The sequence below is a fragment of the Coffea arabica genome, chromosome 8c (genome assembly GCF_036785885.1).
Source record: "Coffea arabica cultivar ET-39 chromosome 8c, Coffea Arabica ET-39 HiFi, whole genome shotgun sequence".
NCBI lineage: Eukaryota > Viridiplantae > Streptophyta > Magnoliopsida > Gentianales > Rubiaceae > Coffea > Coffea arabica.
The window spans coordinates 21322806-21345532 of NC_092325.1; positions in this window are offsets into that span (position 1 = coordinate 21322806).

A 22727-nucleotide genomic window follows, 5' to 3' on the forward strand; every position below is an offset into this window, starting at 1 on the left:
TAAGTTTTGGATACTGGAATTAATTTATCGGGTGTTAAGAAATAAGTAGTGGTTGCAATTTGGATTGGTGTGAGAGGAAACAAAGTGATAGACTTGCATTAAATAAAGTGACAAGTGTCACTTGCCTATTGGATGGACTTGTATGACTACTATTCCATGTCTTACCATTTGACTTAATAAACTAAAACTTTACCAAAATTACTCCATTTTTCAAGCTCTAGTGGCCGAACCTCTTAAGCAAGGAAAGAAAGAAAACCTCTTCAATTTCTTGATTCCATCTTGCTCCAAATCACTAAACCAACCATTTAAACTTGTCTTTGTTCCATAAAACCTCTTCACTTAGTGTTTGTGAGTTGATTTGTGGAGTTAATTGGAAAGCTAAGAGGACCTATTGCTCTCTCTCTCTTGTTTCTAAGGTGAGTTGTGAAGAACCACCCTCCTCCCTTAATTGATGCTTAAATCATGATTAGTGGTAGTATGAGATGCAAGTTTATGGATTATTTCTTGATTTGTGGTTGAAGTGACGAAATTTTATTATTTTTGGGGATTTTTTTGTTTTAATATGAACATGATTGTGCAGCTACCTATGATGATTGGAAATGGTATATAATGACTCTAGAAGGTGGAAAAAGTGGGTTATTGCAACCAATTTCTGGTTTGGAAGAAATTGTAGAAAGTTAGGGTTTTAGTTGGGAACATTCTACCCGAATTTATAGCTCCTAGTTAGAGGCCGAATTGGCCTTGGCTTAAAACATAAAAGTTGTAGGAAATGACATTTTAGAATTGCCTACAAAATTTCAGGTTAATCAGAATAGCGTAGAATGAGAAACGTCGAAATTACGCTTGCTGTCCTGGTTTTACCCGAATGCTAGAATTGCGCCTGTAATTGATTGTTTTGGCTGGAATTGCTTCTGAATTGGTTGTTGAGGTCTTCTGATGAGATGTATCCCGGTTTCTTATATTTCATCTGGTTTTGGAATTTCTGGATTTGGACTTGGGTAGGCTGAGTTATGATGTTTGCACTAGAACGTGTTCTGTGAATCTATTTTTCCGATTCTGGTGTAGTTTCTTGCATTTTTGACCTAGTTACACTCGAAACTGGGTTAAGTGACCTTCTGTAATATTGTAACCCTATCTTTTAGTTTCGAAACGGTGGGTCTTGTACCTTCATCCGATCATCGTAGTACCTTTGGTGCCATTACCGCAAAATGATGTCAAAAACTGTTTTTTTTTTCAGGGTTAAAGCTAAATCATTTCCGGATTTTTCTGGTTTCTTCTATTGCTTGTGTATGCTTATGGAATCTTATTTTGGTAGTATGTAGAATTGGTTCAAGACTTGTAATCGAGTCTTATTGTGTTTATTTGAATAGTTTAGGGCTTGACTTTCATATCCGGTTATTTCCTAGCTAAATTTTGTACTTGAATGACTTTAAACCTAGTGAACGGCCTTTGGAAATGAGATTATTTTGGGTAGATGTTGGGACTGATTTGAGGAAATAATGAAGCCATTAATGGCTGGAAAATAGGTAAACACAAGGGATTTGCTGCCGAAATTTTTCTTGAAGGCTAGTTTTGGTCCAAGTGCTTTTTGCCGCAAAATTTTATAGCCCTTTTTAGTTTAGTTTTGCGTTTGGCTTATGAAACCCTTGATTTCCGACCATCAGTCCAATGTCCCGTTTCGCTTAAAGTCATTTTTATGCGTTTTACTCACCATTTATTGGGTTTCTTCGATTTCACCTAATTGGTTGTGCTATATTCTTTCTCGTTCAATCTTAGGTTTTCTCGGTGATTAAGGATTCTATCCAGAAGGAGATTTTGCACGTTATTTTGCATAGTTAGGTGAGTGTTCCTTGTTTGTTAAATGCTCATTGACTTCATAACTTGTATTCTTGAGTGATAACGTGTTAAGTGCTTTTAATGATTTTCAATTTCCAAAACGAGCTTTATAGGCGAGTGTGTACCTTATCGCACTCGACCTAAATAAACTGTGCAATTTTCAAGGATTTAATGATTGAAATACTAGTTGCGCATGAATGTAAGCCTTTTGGCTGAACTGGCCATTGCCCCTTGTTACCGATCGACTCGAGCCAGAAGCGGACTCGGTCGGGCGATTAGGTGACCTGGGTGAACGTTTTGGTATACTCGAGTATTACCTTGAAGTCTGGTGGAGCCCGGCCAATGGCTGGGAAGGGGGTGAATGAAATGAATGATTAAATGAAGAGCGGGTTTTATTTACAAAAGAAAAAAAATGCATTTTCAAAAGATTGAAGGAAGGAGGAAATGTCAGGAGAACGAGCGAGCGCGGGAATATTTGGCTCCTTGTGAGTCCGTATCCTTTTAATGTATGTGTTCTTATTGTTTTCCATGCTAAATGTTTCTTGAATTATTGATTATTGATGGTTAATGTATTGGTTGTTGTTCAATTACCTGTTCGGAACCTCACTGAGCTTTTAGCTCATCCCTTTAGTTTTGTTTTCCTTAACAGAGGAAGGCGAGCAAGGACGAGAGCTCTGTATAGACTAACTGGTCTAGCTTTTATTTTTTTTTTGTAATGGTTCTCGCCCTAGTGCTTGGCACGGGCTGGTTGTATGGTGGATTTGGAACCTTTGTGTATTCGACGGTTGTACTTCTTTTGAGATCGTAATGTATATAAGTTTCGTTTAAGTTTTTGGATCATTGCTATATTTTTCATATGGGCTGGATGTGAGGCCCCAGTCCGTTCGTAAGTCGATATTAGGGTTATTTGATATTCGGTATAGAAAAAAAACAGGATTTTATGGCTAGGAAGGAAACCCTAATTCGGTTGAGCTTGAAAATCCTAGTTTACGTATTATGAGTATGAGGTTCAAGCTATAGTTTATATTCGGTATTCTAGTGTGTGCCTTGACATAGGTAAATATAGGATTTGTTTTAATTACAAAGGTTTAGTAAGTTTGAATGATTAGCAAACCTCTAGTGTTACTATATTAGCAAGCTTAAGTGGAGTTTTATTTATCGCCCGCCTTTTTCCACATTTTCTTTATTAGAAAAGTTCCCCAGATAATTTTTATGAGTAAATAGAGTTTTTAGATGATTTTTCTAGTATTGGAGAGTTTTTGAAAAATTAAGGATAAACAACGGACGTGGGACCCACTAGTGCGAAAAGTTCGGAAAAATTCGGCCAATAAGGTTAAGTTTCGGATACTGTGTGAAATTTATCGGGTGTTAAGAGATAAGTAGAGAGTGAGATTTGATTGATGGGAGAGGGAAAAGAAGAGATAGGAATGCATTAATGGTGGTGACAAGTGTCCCCATTTCATTGGAGAAGACTTATGAATTACTATTTCATTTTTTGACTTTTGACCAAATTGGTTAAATATCTAAAAAATTAACCAAAAATCACCATTTTCTTTCACCTTGTGGCCGGCCCTCTCTTCCTCTCTTTCTCTCTCTCTTACTCCAAGTACAAGGAAGAAACACTTCAATCTTGTTCCAAATCATCAAAACCAACCATCCAACCTTGATTTTTCTCCATAAAACACCTTCAAGTGGTGGTTGTGAGTTGTTTTGTGGATTTGTTTGGAAGAGCTAAGGTGGTCTACAACTCCTCTTCTCTTGTATACTAGGTAAGTGATGATTGAACATACTCCTACACCTAATGATGCTTAAGTTATGCTTAGTAGTGGCTAAAATGATGATATTTGTGATTTATTTCTTGATTTGAAGTGATTTGGTGAAGTTTTTATATTTTTGAGGAATTTTCTGGTTTAATATGAATGTGATGTTGTGGTCATCTATGATGGTTGATGATGAGGGGGAAAGACTCTAGTAGGTGTGAATTAGTGATAATTGCAACCAATTTTGGATTTGGATTGAATTGTGGAAAGTTAGGGTTTTATCACCCCTTATTCTGTCCGGTTTTGGATCATAGGGTTAGAGGCCGAATTGGACTTTACTTAAAACATGAAAGTTGTAGGTATTGATGTGCTGGAGGTTCCTGTAAAATTTCAGGTCATTTGGATTAGTGTAGAGTGAGATATGTCGATTTTACTGTGGCTGTTCTGGGTTGATCAGGATGGCAGAACTGCGTTTGTATTTGGCTATTTTGACTGGAATTACTTTGGATTTGGATGTTGGTGTCTTCTGAAGAAATATAGAGGAATGTCTTAGCTACCATATGCCTTTGGAATCAATGCATTTGGACTTGTATAGAATGAGTTGGACTCATTACAGTATTATGTGATTTGCAAACCTGTTTTGGTAATTCTGGTTTCGTATTTTGCATATTTGACCTAGTTGTGCTAGGATTTGGACAGAGTGGCCTTCTACATTGTTGTAGCCCTATTTCTTAGCTTCGAAACGGTGGGTCTTACACCCCTATCCGATAACCGTAGTGAATTTGGTGCCATTACCGCATGTTGAGGTCAAATACGGTTTGTGATCCTGTATTGCGATTCTGGTATAGTGTCTTGCATTTTTGACCTTGTTACATTCAAAATTGGACAAAGTTTCCTTCTTCAACATTGTAGCCCCTTAAGTCCTGGATATTCCTGTAAATTTTCAGGTTAAACAGATTAGTATATCCTGAGCTATAAACGAAATACTCAGACCTGTTTTGACCGTCAAATTCTGTTACGTTTTTGGAAAGTTTATGACTGGAACTTTGGCTTCATATTTGACTGGGTTACAAGCTGTTTGGGTTTGCGACCAAAACACCAAACTTATAGCCCTATATCAGAGCTTTCTAACGCCCTTGGAATTTCATGAATCGGATTTATAAAACCTGAAATATAGCCGAGCAAACAAGGCCTGCCCGTGAAAATGACCATTTTCTGGTCAGATCTGTTTTGGTCCTGATGACCAATTTCCGTTCCGAATTTGGATTGCCGACCTTCATGAAAGTTGTTCCATTTGGAATGAACCATCTAACTGCCAATTTTCAGCTCTTTTGACCATGTGTAGCATAGAAAACAGTTTGCACTCAAAACTGACCATTTGTGCATTGGCCAGATTTCGTAAGTGATTGTGTTTGGTTCATTTGGGATTGAAGCCTCCAGTTTCAGTTCTGGATGTCTTCATAACAGTTGTTGTTCATCCTTTAAGCTTCGATATGGCATCTCGTACGCCTTAATCCGATATTCGTAGCTCAACTTATGAGTAAACTAGAAATGAGTGTCAAATCTGCCGTTTCCGCTAACGGCCGTTTCCGTTTCCGTTCGTCATATTTACGTGCGCGCGTGTCGTTTTGCCGTTTTGCTTGTTTTAGGCACGATAGTAGCCGTTTACGATATTATGTGACACAATCTTCTATTTCAGACGGTGGTGAGCTGGGCGGAACTGGTGGGGCCCACTACTAGCTGTTCATTTCGATCCGACTTCGTACTTTTGCTATTTCAGTTTCTGTGTAAGTATTCAGGCCAGTTTGGTGTGTTTTCTTTGCTATGTGTTTGAGATATGTGAAAAGGGTACTTAGGCGAGGGTGTACTTTATCGCACTCGACCTAAACCCTAATTTGAATGTATAATTGTACTTGGCATATGTATATGAACCTTTTGGAACCAAAACCCTTGAGCTTGTGGCTCGGGGCGACTTTCGAGTAAAGTTTGTGAAGTTTGCAAAGTTTGTGAGTTCGTGGGCCCGATCTAAGACCTGTTTGGACTATTCGAGCCGGTTAGGGCCTGGTCGAAGTCAGTCCAACTTAGTCTGAGGTCACCAAGTTTGTAGGTTCATGTTATGAACCAATTTTGTGAATCCGGTTCACCGAGAAGGTGACCAAGTTTGTGACCCGAGCTTGTGGCTCAAGCTCAAGTTTGTGATTTCGTTCGCCCGGGCAAGTTTGTGAGGTGACTGGCCAGTGAGAGTGATAAGGTGTCGGTGGGTGTACAAGTGAAGTTCTACGGACCATTGAGTGTGGTCGACGGAGTGTCGGCAGGAGATCACGCGTGGCATATGAATTGGCTTTGGAGCCACCTGTATCCTTATTATGTGATGTTACTTTTCTGCTTTTGCTTTACTCTTATTGTGTGATGGTTGCTACGTGAAATTATGCTTTCGCCCCTGTTTACTTACTAAGCATATAGCTTACCCCTTTCCTTTTGTTTTCCTTAGCAGGGGCCGACGCGGGGACTTTTGGCTCGTATACTAGTATAGTTAGATTGGCTTGTAATAGTTGAACAGTTAGGATGTTTGTTTTTGTTTTGGCGGTTTGTATAAGGACCCTTCTTAGGGTCTATCTTCTATTGGTTGTGGTTATAGTGTATTAGAGTGGTTTGACTCGAGACTTTTGAAGATGTAAATATAACTTTTGGGATTGTATATATTGTATATAGTGCTCTTTCGATCCATCTCGTTTTATTGCTTTAAGTTTTGAGTCCTGGCGCGAGTTAGGCAGGCGGCCCGCCGATACCCTTGGGTTCGCCCTTGGGAGAAGTGGGGTCGTCACACTGGATCTGGTTTTTGCTCGATGATGGAAGTGATCGACTGAATCCCGGCGAGAGTTGGGCAGGCGGTCCGCCGCACCCTTTGGTTCGCCTTAGGGGGAGGTGGGGCTGTCACAATTTTAGAGTTAGTTAGATCTTAAATTACATTTGCTCACTTCAATTTGGGATTGATTATTCTTAGAGTTTGTCGGTGATCAAGGGCATAATCCGGAAGGAAACTTTTGACGTTATTATGGCTTAGATTGGTCAGTGTTCTTTGTATGTTGTGCTTTCAATGCCTATGTAGATTGTTATGAATGTTTGTTTGAATGTTAAATGTTTTCAACGATTGTTAAATGAATTTTCGCCAGGTGAGGGTGTACTTTATCGCACTCGACCTACGTTAACGTTAAATTTTCGATGATTAAATGATTGAATGCTACTTGTGCATGAATGTAAATCTTTTGGCTGAACTGGGCCCTTGCCCTTTGTTGTCAACCGACTCGAGCTAGAAGCGGACTCGGTCGGGCAGCTGGTGATCCTGGGAAAGTCTTTTAGTATGCTCAAGTATGACCACAAAGGTTGGTGGAGAACTGGCCAGTGAATTGGCTAGTGGCGGGCAATGAAATCAATGAATGATTGTCAAAAACACTGAAGGAGTTTTCACTTGCAAATGTTTTCTAATGTCTGAGGGATAAGGAAAATGATTGGCGAATGAATGACTTGAATGAATTGCTCCAAGTGAGCACGTATCCTTCCAATGATTTAGTGTTTATTTCTTGAATGACTGGATCTTACTGTGCAAAATATGCAAATTGTTAAATGTAACATTTCCCTGATTTCTATACCTGATTACTTGTTTAGAAACCTCACTAGGCTTTAAGCTCATTTCTTTAGTTTTGTTTTCCTTACAGGGGATACGAGCGAGGCGTGAGACTTGTACAGGCTAGCGTAGTCTAGTTTTTGGATTTTGCAATTGTACTCGTGCTAGTGCTCGACTAGGGTTGGTTGCACCTAGATTGTAAACACTTTGATATATTTAGGCATGTATAAGCCTTGTAGCTGGATTTGAGCATCAATGTATATGTTAAACTTGGAATTGTTGTTTTATTTCTTTTCTATGGCTGTAAGTTCTTTTCTTGAGTTAAACGTGAGTGAGTTCTAGCAAGAGTTGGGCAGGCAACTCGCTAAACCCTAGGGTACATCCTAGGGGGAGGTGGGGTCATCACAATTTCTGTCTGATACTATACTTATTGGTACCCCGTGCAATCTCACAATTTCATCCATATAAAGTTTGGCAAGTTTCTCCAAAGTGTATTTCATATTAACTGGTAAGAAATGTGCAGTCTTAGTTAATCAGTCCACTATCATCCAAATCGCATCATGACCTTTTTGAGTTCATGGCAACCCTGATACAAAATCCAATGTTATGTGCTCCCATTTCCATTCATGTATCTCTAAAGGCTGTAACAGACTTGATGGTTTTTTATGCTTAGTTTTTACTTGTTGACACGTTAGGCACCTTTGAACAAATTGGGCAATCTCCACCTTCATATTATCCCACCAATATAGACTTTTGAGATCCTGGTACATCTTGCTACTACTTGAATGCATCGTGTACCTAGAACGGTGAGATTCCTCCAAAATTTCCTTCTTCAGTTCTTCATCCTTTGGTATAACGACGCGATTTCGAAACCTTAGAATCCCATCAGGACCTAGGTTAAAATTAGGTAATTCTCCTTTCATCACTCATTCTACCCACTTTTGTATCATTGTCTCTCTTTTTTTTACCCTCTTTAATTCGATCCAACATTGTCGACTTCACCTCTATATTCCCAAAAATCATTTTCTTTAGTTCAAGACGGAGCTTTCATTCACAGACATTCTCTAACAAGCTCTACTCTCCCACCATTAAACCTGCTAATTGAGCCTTTTGACTTAAAGCATCTGCTACAACATTTGTCTTTCTTGGATGGCAATTAATGGTACAATCATAGTCTTCTAAGAACTTCACCCACCAACGTTGTCTATGTGTGAGAATAAGTATTTAAGGCTCTTATGGTCTGTGTGTGAGAACCCGAAAATTTTCTTATTTTTTAGGCTTTATTTTATTTAATTGCACGCCTTTTCTATATTTTCTTTATTAGAAAAATTTTCTAGATAATTTTTATGAGTAAATATATTTTTAAAATTATTTTTCCAGTATAAGTTAGTTCATGAGATTTTAGGAGTGTATATCGGATGTGGGACCCGCTAGTGCGGTAAGTGCGATAAAATTCGGCCAATTAGGTTAAGTTTTGTATACAGGAATTAATTTATCAGGTGTTAAGAGGTAATTAGAGGTTACCTAAATGGATTGATGTTGGAGAAACAAAAGGATAGCTTTAAGCCTAAAAGGTGACAAGTGTCACTTTCTTACTCAAAGTTGGATTTTGACCATCTTACTTACCTTTATCAAATAACCAAAAATTGACTCAAAATCATCTTCATTTCAAGCATCTTGGCCGAAACTCTTAGAGAGAAAAGAGAGAAAAAGGCTTCAACTTTCTTCATCCCAATCTTGCTCAATCTTATAATCTAACCGATAAAACTCCAACTTTCTCCATAAAAATCATTTGTAAGGTAGGATTAAGGTAGGTGGTGGAGTGGTTTGGAAAGAGGATGTGCTAAGTTGCTTCTTTTCTTGAGTTTACAAGGTGAGTGGCTAAGAAACTCTTCCTTTGTTCTTGATAGTGTTAAATTAGTGGCTTGTGATAGTTAAAGAAGTGAGTTTGTGGAAGATTTCATGACTTTTAGTAGAGATTGATGAATTTCTGATTTTATTCATGATTTTTATGATTTTATATGATAAGTGATGGTTGGCCATGGATGATGGCTTAGCATGGTTTAAAGTGAAGCTTTGGGGTGTTAATTGTAGCTATTTGCGGAAAATTTCCGCTTTGTACAGAAAATTTCAGATTTAGAGTTTTGAATTGGGGCTTTTCTAGGGTTATTGTGGAACTCTTGAATTGGCTTTGTTTAAAGGGTATTGTCACCCTAATAAGGTGTATTGAATGGTATAGGACTTGTACTTGTAGTTGTGGTTGTATTGGTTGAAAATGAATGATGAATTGTAGGATTGAAATCTGAAAGTTTAAGGGGAAATGTTGTCTAAATTTTAGGTCCATATGATTTCTTGGAATTGGGTTGCTTAGACTGTTAATTAGTGACTTTGGGGTTATCTAAACCTTTAGCACCAAGTGTTCCTTGTATTACTTTCAAGTTCTTTTGGCTTTACATTAGTGATGTATGGTTTGGGTTTATGACTCGTATTCGAGTCTCATTGTGTTTTCTTGAATGTTTTAGAGCATGCTGGTGACTCAAGGCGCTCGTTGGGTGGAAATTTGTGAAATCTCTCTTTGTTTGATTGGTGAGTGTACTACTCACATGATTGTTACTTCATGGCTTTATTATATTTGAAATCTATGATTGGAATGCTTGTGTTTACAGATGATATTGGTTGAGACAAGGGTGTATTTTATTACTCCCGTACTCTATGGCTTATGTGACTGTTTACTGTATCCCTTGAATTTCACTTGAATATACTTGAACTGGTGTCGTTTGGACGTGTATCTAATGACCTTTACTGTTAACTCTGAGCTCAACCCCATTGGTGGTCAATTGAATCGAGCCAACAAGGGCTTGGTCGAGGAAATTGACAAGCCATTGGGACTGTTTATGTGGAATCATTGGGTATGAGACTCTTGATTCTGGTATACTCAAGTATTACCATTTCTGAACTGATTGGAGTTCGGTCCCGGTAGGGGTATGTGAGATGGACGGATATTGGAGAAAAGTGGAGTCTACGGTATTGGTTACTCCTTATACATTGACGGAGAGTCAATGAGGTGAGATTAAGTACGGCAAGCGAGGAAAAGGGCTCTTAAGAGCCGTCCGTATCCTTTTAAAAATCATTATTGAAATGTGGTGTTAGTTGACTCACTTATTGAATGTATTTTGATTGAGTAGCCTTGTGCTTATATGAACTTCGTTATTTGGGTGATGGTACCTCGTTGGGCGAAAGCTCACTCTATTGTCTTTGTTTTACTTACAGGGATATGAATAACTTTTGGGAGACTGTGATTTTGAAGCCGAGTTGAGCTAGTTTAATATTTTTTTGTATAGCTCCTCGATGGTTGGAAAACCCTTAAGTGTATTTTGATCTAACATTTCCTTTTGAGTTGTAAATTTGCAACTATACGTGTATATAAGAGTTTGGTAATGTTCATGTGTTACTGTAGACACCAAATTTTTGGTGTAATTTCATTTACTATTTATTTTTAGTTTTTTATTTGTCGTGTTAGTTTTATTCGATTTTTAGTTTTTAGTTTATAGTTTTATTGTTAAGTTTTAACATAGAATTTCTCGAAAAGAAAAGAAAAGCATTCAAAGAAATATGTTTTTATTGTTTTGATTTAAATTCAATGTTTTCTTGGAAAAATGAAAAAATGAGAATGAAAATGAAAAATGAAAAAAAGAGAAAGGAAATTAGCATTTCATTTTTATCTTTTTATGCTTAGTTCCGTTCAATTTATTCGATTTTTCTTAATTAGTTTTCTTTCTTAATTAGTTATTTGTCTTTATATTTTGTTTTGTTGAATTTTCATTATTAGCAAAAAAAAAAAAAAAACGGGGGGGGGGGGGAAAAATTGTTGCCGCAGCATGAAAGCTGCGGACTTGCGCCGTTTGCAAAAAAACCTGGGGCGGCTCCTGAAGCTGCAAATACAGAAGGATTGCTGGGGTTTTAGGGTTGAGGGACTGGATATAAAAGCAAAAGAAAGACAGCAGCCGCACAGGGAGAAAAACAGCGGAAAATCTGGAGAGGATATGAAAAAGGGGACGGCTGAGATATTGTGGAGGGACTGGGGTGTAGTCGGCGGCTAAAGAAACTGAGCAAAGGGGAAGGATCCAAATGGACGGCAGGGGGCCGCAAGAAAGAAACAGCGGCTGAAAGCTAGAAAGAGAGAGGAGGGATGAGTATGAGACAGGGAGAGAACCAACGAGAGCTTGAGGGCTGAACAAAAAAAGGGGAGGTTTTGATGACGGCTGCATAAGGAGATAGAGGGGAACCCGAAAAAGGACGGCTGAAAAATCTGGAGAGGAAGGAACCAGCAACCAAAGGAGAGAGCAACGGAAAGAGAGTTGAGTAGAGTGGCGGCTGAAGATCTTGAGGAAGTAGGGAGTGTGTGTGTGCGACAGAGGAGAAAGGCAGCAAAAGAAGGGCAGCCAAAAGAGAAGGGGGGCTTGGTTTAAGAGAAAAACAACCGCGAGAGAAGGAAAGGCAGAGTGTTTCATCTGGAGAGCAACCAAGGAGCCTCGAGGATCTTATCTTCAAATATTGACTGAGGTGGTAGCGCTGCCATTGCTGGTGCTGCTATCTTTCTACCGCCGTTGCGCCTGTTGCTAAGGGTACGGGTTTAAGGCAGAGGAATAGCAGCTGCTATATTTGGAAATTGAACGGGATATTCCGTTTTCTTGGTCTTTAAGCATTTTTTGGGCTCATTCAAGTTGCAATTAGGTGGGTTTGGTGTTTTTGCTTATACTTTACTTTTAAACTGGTACCTTGACCTTTTTATTGTTTTGAAGCCATTTTTACTTCATTTGATTACCAACTCAAGGGAGGTATAACTTTCTTTTACCTTTTATGTGTCTCTCCTATGTGATCCAATGTGCTAAGTGAATTGCATGACTACTTTGCTTTCTTTACATTTCTTAAATTCCTTTCATTCCTTTCATTTACTTTTGCTTTATTAAGTTTTTTCTTTTATGGGGTATGTGTACACCTCTTGGCTTGTAATAGATAGGGCTTTGGCGAGCAGTTTGGTCCATTTTCCCCTTCCCCTTTTGTTTTAGTTAGTGAATGTAAAGTTCATTAGCTTGGTTGCATGCCTATGTGTTACGTGCTACTTGCTTTATTAGGTTTTGCATCTAGTCGAGCATGTTAAGTGTTACGTGCTACGTGTTTATGAGTGTTTGGCATGTCTACTAGCTTTCTGTAGTGTAGATGAATGGAATGGATGAATGTACGTTTCCACTAGCCCAACGCTAGTCGGAATTCATAGAATGGGCTAGTCCAACGCTAGACCCTTAGGGATTTCCCCTCGTTAGCACATATTTGCAAGTTCATTACATGTCATGCATTCTTTTTAGTTTTATCATTTTGCATGCCCCTCGAACCCCTTTTCCCTCCATTTTAGGATTTTTGCATTTCATGCTAGCTATAGGGTTCATTTGATTGAGAGTCCCCTTAAATATGGGATATAGACGAGTGTGGCTTTTTCTAAGCCTTAGCACGCTTGTATTCCCTCTATAAAAGGGCAAATTGAGTCACGATTTAGGTCTCCCCGTACCCAATATGCATACATTCCCTAGGATCATGCATCCACTCTACCATTTTATACTCTTATCACACTTTCATCTTGCACATGTGCACCTTTATGTTTCTTCACTTGCACACAAACACTTGGATTTTTCATACAATTTCACACATGCACCTTTTCATACACTTGCACACAAACACTTGGATTTTTCATACAATTTCACACGTTCACCTTTTTATACACTTGCACACTTGCACTTTAGCTATCATTTGCATTAATCGACCTCTATAAGGTTTTCCTTTATTGGCCGCCACAATTCATGTGGTTGGGACCAAAAACCTTACAAGAGACATTTTAGAATTTAGGTTTGCATTTTTTCTTTCTTTTTGCATTCATGTAGTGCATCCAAATGTAATAAATTCTTTGGTTAAAACAAGAAAATCTTTGATTAAATCACGCAACTAGCCTTGGCTAGGTCGAAGGGGTGCCTTGGATTTTTATCCTTGCCTTCCCCTTCGTCAAATGGACTCCCGAACCTTTTTTTTGGTTTACGTGGACTAGGAGTCGTTTAAAAGGGGTTTCTTACAACTTTTTCCTAAAAAATTCATTTTTAGGTGACTTGGTACACCTTAACTCATTACCAAGTGGCGACTCCCATTTTTTCAAAACCCTTTTTAAACTATAATTTTGGGTCAAATCGTCGCATTTTCAAACCCCCATTTAGACCCATTTTTCTTTTAAATCACAATTCATTTTCCAATCATAAATTCAATCACAAATTCAATCACAAATACATTTTTTTTAAACTATTTATTTATTTATAAAAACCATTCATTTATTTATTTATAAAAAATGGGGCGCGACAGTTGGCGACTCCACTGGGGATATTCGAGAGTCCGAGCAAATTTGATTTAATCAATCTTTTTCTTCTTTTAATCTTTTCATATATCACATTTGGGTGTTTAGGATTGCATTTTTCCTTTTATTAGGATTTTTTGTATTTTCACGCATATCCAACTACTCCCTCGTTCATGAATGTATGATTGGTTGATTGGATGTATGTTTATCTCGCGCTTGCATTGCATTTGGGGGGTGTCACCTTTAGAGCCTTGTGTGGTTCTCAACCCCTTCCCTCAAAATAGGGAACACTTCATACGTGCACGTTTACTTATTGTTATCCCACTTTATTTTATTTTTCGTGGGCGCTACCCCACACCGCCTTGTAGGATTAGGATCGATTGCCTTGGGTAGGCGGCTGGTGTGCACTGCGCCCATAGCGCTACCTAAGGGATCACTCGAGCCACCGATCGAAGGCCTTGGGAGTGATGACCCTTTGCCTTTAGGTCTGAAGGCTTGGGAGCCGAAGCCTTATCGAGTCTAGTTGCATTAGTTAGCCCCAGCCTCATGCATCCATGTTAGCATTTTCCTAGGTTAGAGTCAGCCTCACCCTCTTTTAAGCACATTAGGCACGAGGGAAGGGGTTCCACCCCTTTTACTTGTTTTTATTGTATTTTCTTTTCTTAATTGCTCCCAATGTGTTATGTGAACTATCAATTGCACTAACCATTCTTTTGTTTTCTTGGCTTGCATCCATGGGCCTTAGCAATAAGAGGCCTTTTGGCACTCTTTTAGTGACTTACCCACTAGATGACTCACATGTTTAAATTTCAGTTATTACACTTGATTTTCAATAAATACATTTCATTTTTAGACCTTTTCCCCCCGATGCATTATTCATGTCCTTTAGACCATATTTGTCACATATTTACATTGCTTTAATAAACTGGCATCATGCATAAACCCTAGAAAGGGAATGCCATTTAGGCGATCTCGTGTTAGGGGATAAGCCACATTGTGTCTCGGATACTTAATCCAACGAGACTTGCACGTTTACATTTTGTACCATCCAAAGGGGTAGTGCACAAGGTAAGGTAGGATCCGATCATTTTCATAGAGCGGTCTTTGGAATATGAGCATCTAATAATCACTTTTTGGCCATTTTATCAAAAATTGGTAAAAATCCCTTGCGTGAAGGACATTAATTTGAAGAAATTCACAAATGATTCCTCCTTTTGAGACGATAAATAAATTAAGGCCAAAATTTGATTTTTAGAAGGTCATAGACTAATGCACCTCAATGATTTTGAAATAACCAATGGCCGGACAATTCAACCAATCCATTTTGCCGATTCATTGAATAAAACGTCAATTCATTTTGACCAATTTACCCTTTTTAGGGTCATTTGACCAATTTACCCTTTTTAGGGTCATCCGGTCGATTTTGAATAAACCGTCAATCCATTTGACCAATTTACCCTTTTTAGGGTCGTTTGACCAATTTACCCTTTTTAGGGTCATTCGGTTGATTTTGAATAAATCGTCAATTCATTTGACCAATTTACCCTTTTTAGGGTCATTTGACCAATTTACCCTTTTTAGGGTCATCCGGTCAATTTTGAATAAATCGTCAATTCATTTGACCAATTTACCCTTTTTAGGGTCGTTTGACCAATTTACCCTTTTTAGGGTCATCCGGTCGATTTTGAATAAATCGTCAATTCATTTGACCAATTTACCCTTTTTAGGGTCATTCGGCCGATTTTTGAATAAATCCCTAATTCAATTGCATTCATTTGACCAATTTACCCATTTTTAGGGCAACCGAGCCGATTTTGAATAAATCAAGTTTCGTTCAATCTATTTGATCAATTTACCCTTTTTAGGGTAATCTGATTAATTTGGGATAAATTAAATTTCATTCAATTCATTTGACATGTTTCCCCTTTTTAGGGTAATCCGGTTGATTTTTAATAAATCGTCAATCCCGTTTGACCAATTAGGGTTTCAATGTCAATTTCAAATTGGGAAACTTAGTCGATTTTTGAGAAAACCATCCATTGCATCCAGCCATTTGATCAGTTGGGGTTTTGACCCTTGCTTCATTGGAAAAATTTGGTCAACAAATTCCAATTTCTTCGATAGGAAGTTCGTCAAGGTCAAACCCGTGCGTTTTTGCAAAATCTTGTATTGATCAAAAGTGATCAATCCGTTCGAACGTTGACCTCATTTTTAACAAATGATTCTTGCCATTCCAATTGATCAAATTTTTCAAAATTGTTTTTCACTCAATCAATTGATCAGATCCATCAGGTATGGTATAGTGCCTACCCTAGAGGATTGCATCTTCATTCTAGGCCTACCCTTGGCACAAAAAGGGTTCCCCCATAGGACATGCATCCGAATTTTCTGGATATCTACTAACTCTTGTCTTTTTCTTTTCCCTTTCTTTATTTTCTTTGGAATAACTAAGCGAGGATTGAATCTAAAGGCAATTTTTCAAAAATTCTCAGGTAATATTTAAACATAACTTCTCGTCGAAGCCCCATCATAACGTGATCCCGTAGTCAAGTCCAAAGGAATCGTGTAAACATGAGTTAACAACCAGAACAGTCAGATAGGTCTGCTACTACCGCTCAACCCGAGACTGCAAGTTTGGGGATTCAGTTGACTGAGATGCTTACCAAGTTCGGAGAGATGGCGTCTGAGATGGCCGCTCAAAGGAAGTTGGATGATGAGCTAATTAGCAGCGGAGTTCAACCTGAACCTGTACCCGCCAGACAGCCTGAGCAAGAGCCATTTGTCCTACCTCCGGCCCACGCCACTATTACTCCATCATTCCCTATTGCACCTGAAGAAACTTTCACCTATCCCACCACAAATTTGCCATACACTTACCCTCCTCATCCTTCATTTTTTCTTACTCACATGCGAGGTCCACAACCCCAAATCACTTCAAAGATACCACCAGAGCCACATACTTTTTATCATACTGCTGCTGAGCCATTCCTACCAGACCATACTGCTCAAACCAAGCCAGAAATGGGGGAATCTTCCGCTCCCGTTGATATAAAGCTGCTCAAACGCCTTGACCGTTTTGATGAATTTATAAGGAAAAGTCAGGGTTTAAACAAGCAAGGAGTGCTGGACTATGACGAGCTTTGTCTCTTTCCAAATGTACAATTGCCTGAAGGATTCAAAACTCCGAAGTTTAACAAGTATGATGGGACGGGCAATCCCAAGACACACCTCCGACTGTTCGCCAACAAGTTGGGTAGGCCAACAGATGATGAAAATCTGCCTTTGAGGCTATTCCCAGAAAGTCTGGAGGGGGATGCACTCGACTGGTATTCCAAGCTGAAACCTGAAGAAGCAAAGACCTGGCTGGACCTGTCCAATGCGTTTGTAAAGCAGTACGAGTATAATTGCGAGTTGGCTCCAACACGAACCACGTTGGAAGGGACAAAGAGGAAGCCATCTGAAGATCACAAGACTTATGCCAAGAGGTGGAGGAAAATAGCTGCAAAAGTCGAGCCACCGATGACTGAGGACGAAATCATACGCACTTTCATTAAGGCACATGATCCTCCATATTTCGAAGAAATTTTTCGCATGACTGGATGCTCGTTCGCTGCTATTGTTAATAAACTTGAGGAGTACGATGACTTCGTGAAATCTGGGAAGATTGTTAATGCCTCTACCCTCAAGTCACAGTTGGATGCTTTGCAAAGTCAGGGGACTAGTGGGAAGAACCCGCAATTCCAAAAGAAAGAGGGGGAAACTACCTTCACCTGGAGTCAAAACCCTGTCCCAAGACCCAGACTTCAACAATACCCTACCTACTCAAACCCTTACCCCTACTACTCAAATCCTCGTCCTGTTTACCACACCAATATCACTCATCCTCGACCTCGCCCAAATTATGCTAACCCGCCTACAACTCCTTTCCAAATATTTCAACCAAGCTTTCAACAAGCTCGTCATCGGGCTCCTTACCACCAAAGATTTTCCCTACCAAATAGATCCACCTACAACTATCCCCGACCCACTGAAACCTACAATCAAAGCCGTACCCGAACCTTCGCCAACCTAGGCAGGCCTTTGGACCAATTGTATGAGCAATTGAAGGCTGCCAACAAAATAGGCGTGATTCCCCCTCCAACTTACCTCCATGGCATGCCTGCTGGGTACAATCCACATGCTATTTGTGCCTATCATTCGGGAGTACCCGGTCACTCAACTGCCGATTGCAGGGCACTTAAGCACAAAGTCCAAGACATGATCGAGGCAGGGGAAATAATGCTGGGGAAAAGAGGTGAACCAGGGCCGAGCATAATTACAAATCCTTTCCCTGAACACAAGGACACCTTCGAGGCATCCACTTCCAATGACGAAATTTGAAAATCCTGAAGGAGCTTTGCATAATTTGAATGGCCGAGTATCTTCCCTCTCGAAGGGAATTTCGGTAAATCTAGGGGTTGTTATTTACTAAGGTTCACGAAAACCATTTCTTGCATATGTGAATAGCTTAGTGAAAACATCTTTTGCAACTAAGTTTTTGTCTTGTTTCCGTTTTGATTAGTTTTTCCATCAAATGCATAATTTGTTTTTTCTGTTTATTTGATTATTGTCCCGAATTTTTTAATTCTTTTAGATGGCCAAAGATGGAATTATTTGACCATTTGGATATCACTGTTCTGGATTCCGATAATACCATTCATTCAAAAATTTCTTCGTGAAAAATTCCTTTGTTGAAAAGGCCAAAAATCCCTTCGTTTGAAAAGGCCACAAATCCCTTCGTTTGAAAATGCCAAAAATCCCTTCGTTGAAAAATCCCTTCTTTGAGAAGGACAAAAATCTCTTCTTTGAGAGACCCCTTCGTGAAAAATCCCTTCATTGAGAAAGTCTTCATTGAAAAATCTCTTCATTGAGAAAATCCCTTCTTTGCCAAGTTCGAAGCTGATTGATTAAAGCAGCGTCACCGACAATTGATTTTGATGGATGAAAAGCAGCTGAACGCCATGTGCCATGGCCAATGTTATCAAAGTGCGTGGCCTGTGTTCATAACAAAAAGGTCCGCCTCCGAGCCTTTAGAAAAGGAGGACAAAGAGTTAAAGCGAGTTTTGCCAATGCAAGATGAAGTCAAAGACGAATTTGATCTAAACTGGTAAGGACATTTGTCATTCAAAAAGGCGCCACCGAGTGGAGCACTTATCCTTGAAGAGATGGATGGGCAAACATTCTCTCAACCTATCAAATCAGACATGTGTAAGAAGTCTTTATTTTTGATTATGCAAATTTCTTTTGGAAATCATGCAAGGGACGAGGTAAAAGTCAGGCCATCTTCCTTTCCAATCAAAACATTTCATCCCTAGTTATCCCTCTTGAGCCATCAGAGCAGTAATTTTCGTTTGGCAGCCCCTGAGAGTTGCAAACCCCACACTGGGGCCAAGTTATTTTGGAAAAGAGATGAGCAAAAGAAAAGAAAACCTCAGTTCAAAATAAACTGGGGCAAATTTTTGAAAAAAAATTCAAAAGAATGGCCAAAGGCCAAAAGACAAATCAATCAAAAAAATGAAAAGGAAGAAAGAACCCCACACTGGGGCAAATTTAGCTTTGAAGAAAAATGCAAAAAGTGAGGAAGATGCAATGGAAAAAGCAAAGAGAGAAAATTCAATCAAACTGGGGCAAATTTCCCTCAATTTCATTCGAAATTGAAGATAATTTCAAATGATGTAATCTCAGGTTATTTCATCTCTCATAAGAACAAATTGCGTTCAAGCCTTAACTTTTCTTGAAACACCCCACCTGACCTCATTACAAAAGCCCAAAAGTCCTGGCTTTCGTTCTTTGCTGTATCTCTATCAAGAAAATTTGCTAATCAACTGGCAGGTGATGTCCGTAATGTTTTCGCCTAATCTCATAAGGGAAGTACATTCTACTGATGCCAGAAATCTTCAAATCATGTTTCTAAGTCGATCATGATCGAGATATTTCTTTGTTCTTTAGGTGAAAATCCGAAAGGACGCGGAAAAAAAAAAAAAAAAAAAGGTGAGGGCAACCTTAGTGAAAACCCGAAAGGGCGCCAAGGCAGGTTTTTGGCAGCAAGCAAGCATGAAAAGGAACAGCTGATGACTTGGTTCATTTGGATTTTCTCCTTATTTTTGTCATACCTCAGCCAACATTGAATTCCAGAACAAAGATATCCAGAGAATTGAATATGACATCTGTTGGCCAAAACTGTGTCATTTTGTAAAAACATTCTTTTGCAAATACATTCTTAGGAAGCTCATTTTTCCAAATTACTTGCATTCATGGCATTTTTATAGAATTTAAGCACAAATGGTTATGTGTGCATTCTTGTGCATATTTATTCTTTCATGACATGTGAATTTTCTTGCATACTTCATTCTTTATCATTGAATTTTGGTGAATAACAATCCCCGTGGCTTATTCAAAGCATACTTGGGTTCAGTCATCTCTTGAAAAGGGTTAAGGTTCAACAAAGTCAGTTACGCAGACTTCGCAATATGGCAAAGCACATACCTGATCAGTTTGTAAATTGGAAAAGCCTTAGGGTGAGAAATCCAACTCAATCGACTGCCGCAGCAAAAGTTGATAAAGGCCCTGAAAGACTCATGTTTACACGATTCTCAAAGGAAAACGGATCAAATGATGGTGGCAATTTCTTTGTTTTTTCTCTCTTTTGCAGAAATTGCATACACAGATGAAAGTAAGCACACCTCGCACTGGAATCGGTGTCGGAAAGAGTCCTCCGGTGAACAAAGGCAGATTGAAAATGTCGCAAGCAAATTTCATCAAAAAAATGCAACAGCATGGCGATACAGAATCAACTCTGGACTCACATTGCAAAAATTCATCATACTTGGGCAAATTAATTTTTTGGAAAGATTTTCAAAAGTCAAAAAGAAGAGCAAAGGAAAAAAAATCATCAATCAAAAATCAACACAAATTTTATCACGGCAGGCTCGGGTTTAATCCCACTGACCGATTGTCAAAGCATTTTCGGGTCAGTCCCACGATCAAAAGCATTTTCGGGTCAGTCCCTCGATCAAAAGCATTTTCGGGTCAGTCCCATGATCAAAATCTTTTTCGGGTCAGTCCCTCGATCAAAAGTATTTTCGGGTCAGTCCCATGATCAAAGCTTATTCGGGTCAGTCCCACGATCAAAAGTATTTTCGGGTCAGTCCCACGATCGAAAGCATTTTCGGGCCAGTCCCACGATCGAAAACATTTTCGGGTCAGTCCCACGATCAAGAGCTTATCCGGGTCAGTCCCATGATCAAAAGCTTATTCGGGTCAGTCCCACGATCAAAAGCATTTTCGGGTCAGTCCCATGATCAAGAGCTTATTCGGGTCAGTCCCATGATCAAAAGCATTTCCGGGTCAGTCCCACGATTCAAAGCTTATTCGGGTCAGTCCCACGATCAAAAGCATTTTCGGGTCAGTCCCATGATCAAAAGCATTTTCGGGTCAGTCCCATGATTCAAAGTTTATTCGGGTCAGTCCCGTGATTCCAAGCTTATTCGGGTCAGTCCCACGATCGAAAGCATTTTCGGGTCAGTCCCATGATCCAGAGCTTATTCGGGTCAGTCCCACGATTCAAAGTTTTTTCGGGCCAGTCCCACGATTCAAAGCTTATGCGGGTCAGTCCCACAATTCAAAGCCTGTTCGGGTCAGTCCCGCGATTCAAAGCTTATTCAGGTCAGTCCCGCGATTAAAGCTTGTTCGGGCCAGTCCCATGATTTGAATTTCCTTCTCTAGTCAGTCCCAATTTTAATTTTTCTGTTCGGATCAGTCCCATTTAAATTTCTGTCTGGGTCTATCCCATTTAAATTTTTGTTCAGGTCTATTCCGTGGGTCTATCCCATTTACATTCCTGTCCGGGTCAGTCCCGTTTTCAATCCATGTTCGGGTTAGTCCCGTTTTAAATTTCTGTTCGGGTCAATCCCGCTTTAAGTTCCTGTTTGGGCCAATCCCGTCTTTAAATTTCGTTCGGGTCAATCCCATTTTAAATTTTCTGTTTGGGTCAATCCCATTTTAAATTTTTGTCAAAGGGGTCAGTCCCCATTTCTAAAGCGTCCATCGTTCGAGACGCTCGTAGCCGAATAACACAGGTGAGCATTTGGTGTCTACTTCTTTGTCTCAAGTTTTTCCAAAACTCAGACAAAGAGGGGCAAACTGTAGACACCAAATTTTTGGTGTAATTTCATTTACTATTTATTTTTAGTTTTTTATTTGTCGTGTTAGTTTTATTCGATTTTTAGTTTTTAGTTTATAGTTTTATTGTTAAGTTTTAACATAGAATTTCTCGAAAAGAAAAGAAAAGCATTCAAAAAAATATGTTTTAATTGTTTTGATTTAAATTCAATGTTTTCTTGGAAAAATGAAAAAATGAGAATGAAAATGAAAAATGAAAAAAAACAGAAAGGAAATTAGCATTTCATTTTTATCTTTTTATGCTTAGTTCCGTTCAATTTATTCGATTTTTCTTAATTAGTTTTCTTTCTTAATTAGTTATTTGTCTTTATATTTTGTTTTGTTGAATTTTCATTATTAGCAAAAAAAAAAAAAAAAAAAAAGGGAAAAATTGTTGCCGCAGCATGAAAGCTGCGGACTTGCGCCGTTTGCAAAAAAACCTGGGGCGGCTCCTGAAGCTGCAAATACAGAAGGATTGCTGGGGTTTTAGGGTTGAGGGACTGGATATAAAAGCAAAAGAAAGACAGCAGCCGCACAGGGAGAAAAACAGCGGAAAATCTGGAGAGGATATGAAAAAGGGGACGGCTGAGATATTGTGGAGGGACTGGGGTGTAGTCGGCGGCTAAAGAAACTGAGCAAAGGGGAAGGATCCAAATGGACGGCAGGGGGCCGCAAGAAAGAAACAGCGGCTGAAAGCTAGAAAGAGAGAGGAGGGATGAGTATGAGACAGGGAGAGAACCAACGAGAGCTTGAGGGCTGAACAAAAAAAGGGGAGGTTTTGATGACGGCTGCATAAGGAGATAGAGGGGAACCCGAAAAAGGACGGCTGAAAAATCTGAAGAGGAAGGAACCAGCAACCAAAGGAGAGAGCAACGGAAAGAGAGTTGAGTAGAGTGGCGGCTGAAGATCTTGA